Source organism: Salvelinus namaycush, chromosome 20, assembly GCF_016432855.1.
Source record: "Salvelinus namaycush isolate Seneca chromosome 20, SaNama_1.0, whole genome shotgun sequence".
Taxonomy (NCBI): domain Eukaryota; kingdom Metazoa; phylum Chordata; class Actinopteri; order Salmoniformes; family Salmonidae; genus Salvelinus; species Salvelinus namaycush.
The window spans coordinates 18,705,527-18,710,317 of record NC_052326.1 but is presented as its reverse complement, the minus strand read 5'-3'; the positions used below and the strand labels follow the sequence as shown (position 1 = coordinate 18,710,317).

The window sequence follows — 4,791 nt, the reverse complement described above, 5'->3', positions numbered from 1 at the left end:
CTTACAAAACACCAAGCCAATGGTTCTCCTTGTCTTTGAGCTAGGCATGTGAGCAGGAGGGCTGGAGTCCCGTGAGACCCATGAGTCTCTCTCTCTCCAGATGGAGGCCATCGTCCAGTGATTCACCTCCCAAACATCTGATCTCCCTGCTTCAGAATTGGCAGAGATATGCCCAGAGCCTAAGCCTCTGATTTACAACATGCTGCACATGACTGGGATTTCCAGCCTGAAACACTATCCCATGTTACACTAGTCATCTACACGACTTCAATTAGTGGGAATTTAGTACTCTGGTAATACAAGTGCATCACCAACGCCTCCACGAAGGGAGGAGAATGAAGTAAATTAAGTAGACGGTTTCCCCTTTAAACATGACTAGCCTTTCCTCTCCTGGGGCAGGTAAAGTCTTCCATGGCCAGAGCACAGCAGGAACCCTTTACGGACTGGAAGGTATCCGAGAGGACAATAATCCCTGAGACGGACGTAAGCAGACAATCATTCACCACCGCAGTGTTAATCATCGCATCGCTCCTCCACATCTCCCCGGCAACAGCCAAGTTAAACAGCTACACTCTGACACACTGCACAGTCAGTAGACACACCAACTGCACAGGCTCAATCCACTGGTGAAACCGATGCCCAAGAAACTAGACTGACACACACACAAACAAGTTCTAACTAGACTAGAGATACGTACTGTATTTTATTAAGCATTATTTATTCACCACTCTGGATTTCTTAACCACCTACGGGCTAGTACAACTCCTCTGAGGTACTGGTACAAATCCTCTGCCAACTGAGGGAATACTCAGGTTGGGTTGAGTGGTGGTGCCATTCATTTAACAGGTACATCTGCCATAGGGTAAGTTGTCATTCAGGTTCGTAAACACCTCCTCTAAAGTGTGCAACACATCCACAACCATCGTCTTCCTGAAAAACAGCCATGGAGTTGAGAGGGCTTGATGTGGTATTTGAAAAGAACCCCATCCCAGACTCATTCTGGAGTAGCTCTCAGAGCCAATGCTGCTTTTCATGGCATCATTCCGGACAGATTAGACACCATGTTTAAATGGCAGCCCAGTGGAGAGTTTGAGGAACAGCCGGAGGTAGGCAGCAGACAAATTTCTCTGCTGCTTTCCTTTTGCATGGAAAAGAGGAGGACATATTCTTTCTTTTTAACTGCCTTTTGTTCTCTGAGATCAGATGAACTTTTCCATTCAATGCTATTAAGATGACATTCCTGAAAACCCTTGAACATGCAATGGTACTGTGTCAAAGGAAACAGTACCAACGTATTTAGTCTTTGTTTGGCCTAATTTGGTCGTTTATTGAAGCATGCATGTTCAGCTTTAAAATCACTGAACTGCACAACATTCTGAAGAGGAATCAAACTCAAAGGAATTTGTTATTAGCAGCTAATTACTGGTGACTCGATCCAATATGTTCCATCTAATGGAGATTAGCCCTGTGAACACCTGACGCAATAAACTATAATCCATTCTCTCCAACACACACAGACACCTGCAAGACAACACAGAATATGATAAGCAGCCACACACACACTGGACACTATCGCATAACATAGTTTGTCTCAGAGAAGTAGATTGGGGGGAAAAGGCCAGTCATCTCTCTACACTGCCTCTTTGTGATTTGTGCAGATTTAGAGTGGGAAGTGCAGGAAGTGAGCAAGGATTAGAGTTATGTAACATCTTACTGAGCATGATGCTTTTCAGCTACAGCAGCTTCATACCAGAAGATCATAGTAATTATTCATAAGTGTTTACTTGTTCGGTAACTGCTACATATGCATGGCAAGTCACAGAGAGGGCAGTTTTTTTCAGGCTCCTGAGACTTCAGTCCTCATATGGAACTGTAGCTATGGTTATCTCATGAGACTGTCAAACTGTCATTGGGGAACCCATCTGTAAAATGATCAGCAAGTTTGAAAAGCTGACAAACACAATTAGTCTAAATGAACTGAATTTAAAAATGTAATGGTGTTGAAAATGGATGGACCTTATGCATACCAAGACAGATGGTTGGTTGCCTATGAATTGAGGCAACCGGTAGTCTAGATGTTTCAGAGCAATACAGCCTGATATTCCCATTACCCCTGGACTCGTATCCAGCTGCTGGAGTGTCAATTATTCATTATTCCACAGTAAATCCGTTCATATGCTAATCCAAAATGACCTATCCTGACTCAATCAATCCCGCGTCCGGCCAGTGCCAGCTCATTAGAGGCAACACAACTAAATCTAATCCCACTGAAAGGCACTGGTTAGCTTGACCACGCACCACGAAGAGAAGAGGTATAATAAACACACCCATTACAGAGGATAGCCTATGAATGAGAGGTGAAGATAGTGAGATTATTTATACTATTGCGTGCGAGAACACACTTTTCTTTTATTAAAGAATGATACGTTCCTAAGTAGTAGCACTAGCAATGGTACCATTTAGACTACTTCTAAACCATGAACGCTTAATTGTCAAATACATTTAAACTCATAGCCCACTGATGTAGATATGATTTTTGTTTAAATCGAGCACACCATGAGAGCCACATAGGCTACACTGTAGAACCCAGTGGCCAACACATGTAGCCTATCTTGCGGTGAGAAAATATCAAACCCATTTTCAAACACGACCTTTCAACCGCATTAACAGTTCACCCAGGCTGGCAGTTTTCTGTCATTTCTTCCTCGTAAACTAAACCAGTGGTTCCCAACCGGGGTAACTAGGACCCCTGAGGGTACTTTGCCTATCCACGGGGGGTACTTGAGAAGACTCACGAGACCATAGGCTTACTGGTAAAATGCACATGAGGGCAGAATCACTGAACAAAATCACAATTTAAAAACCGAAATAGAGAGTGTCGTGAATGTTGGGACACAACAGGGCGCAAAGATAGCCTTGTCAACTGCGCAATAACAGCTTGATACAAAATAATGGAGCAACGGGTAGAATATAGGCTTTGCTTACCTTATTACAAAGTAGGTGAGAGGGAGAGCATGGCTCTGCTTCCGGTGATGTTAGTTTTCAAACACACTTTCATCATTGCAAGCCTTTTCATAGTCTAGGCTACTATTCATGCGTCACAGTTATACGAATCCTGCACTCTCACTCTCTGGTCCGTGCGAAGTCGCAATATGTTCCTAGACTATTGTCCCCCTCGCTCCGCGAGTATTTTAGTCAAGCTCCTCCGCAAACACATCCGACAAGCGCACGGATTCTTGGAAGTAAAGCTATACGTATAGAAAAAAAACAATAAGTGGTTGAACATAAATACCGCTACAGTTAGTCCACCTACGTTGAGATAATGCAATAGCCTAAAATGTGTACGTTCCGAAAAAATCCAAAACAATCATTTCGGAGGCAGCAACAAAAAACTAGAAAGTAAAAAAATGTTCCACAGGGACTTTTAGTGCGTAACCATACGGAGCGCTGAGCAGCGACTTACTCGCCTGAGTGCCTGGCTGAATAAGTGCCTGGCTGTCCTTGCCAGCACCACCACCTCCTCCCCTCCCGAATGCCAATGACCAACCGTGATGTCAGGAAATCACCGTCCTAACGTTGGTATAATTAGCGGTGTGAATGACTGGTGTTTTGGAATCATTTGCATGCAAATTAAACCATTTCCCCGAATCAACTGCCCCCGGGCAATCAGCTAAGAGCGAGAGGGGGAGAAAAGGAATTGACTGTGGGGTATTGGAGGTATAAGCCACTAAACAAAATGCATAACAATTACCAATATAATAGAGGAGAAGGGTCATAGCCTATGGCCTACAGAATACCAGTGTGGACTGGAGTAAGGTAATCAAACCGCCTTTATTTCCCAATACACGGTAGTCTAAGAGGTCATTTTATATACTGCTTGGTTATCAAATGCTTATAAGCAGTTTATCAACAGATATATATTAAAAAAAACATTGTTACTAGGCCTCTGAAATAGCTCCCTGTCATTGACTACTTTCTGCAGGACCACAGAGGTGAACAATCGCTTCACCTTTCAGCTCATCCACATCAATGAACAGGAAGGAAATATGACAGGCAAGAACATTTTTGAATACTAGGCTATTGGAACATAGTTGAGACAAAACTGTTCATAATTGACTGCACTTCCAATCTACACCGAAAAGATCCCAGAAATGTTTCATACGCACAAAAAGTGTATCTCTCTAATTTTATGCACAAATTTGTTTTGATCCCTGTTAGTGAGTATTTTAGCTTTTGTCAAGATAATCCATCCACCTGACAGGTGTGGCATATCAAGAAGCTGATTAAACAGCATGCTCATTACACAGGTGCACCTTGTGCCGGGAAAAATAAAAGGACACTAAAAATGTGCAGTTTTGTCACAGATGTCTCAAGTTGAGGGAGCATGTAATTGTATTTGCATTTATTATTGATCCTCATCCTCATTCCTGGGGTCCAGCAAAAGTAATTATACAATTTTTAAAACATTACAATACATTCACAGATTTCACAACACACTGTGTGCCCTCAGGCCCATACTGCACCACTACCACAGATCTACAGTACTAAATCCATGTGTATGTATAGTGCGTATACTTTCGTGTGTGTGTTTGTATGCATGTGTCTGTGCCAATGTTTGTGTTGCTTCACAGTCCCTGCTGTTCCGTAAGGTGTTTTTTTATCGTTTTTTAAAAATCTAATTTTACTGCTTGTGTCAGTTACTTGATGTGGAATAGAGTTCCATCTAGTCATGGCTCTATGTAGTACTGTGTGCCTCCCATAGTCTGTTTGGGACTGTGAAGAGACCTCTTG

The 4,791-nt window shown here is 42.7% G+C and overlaps 1 protein-coding gene across 1 annotated transcript in view; it reads right to left on the bottom strand.

The window, feature by feature from the left end:
* Positions 1-3,496, bottom strand: part of LOC120065102 (prickle-like protein 2) — a 19,773-nt gene extending 16,277 nt beyond the window's left edge. Inside the window, exon 1 of the mRNA XM_039015823.1 lies at positions 2,986-3,496. The gene's annotated coding sequence lies outside the window, so the exon portion shown is untranslated. The remainder of the gene's footprint in view (positions 1-2,985) is intronic.
* Between the last annotated feature and the right edge of the window lie 1,295 nt (positions 3,497-4,791).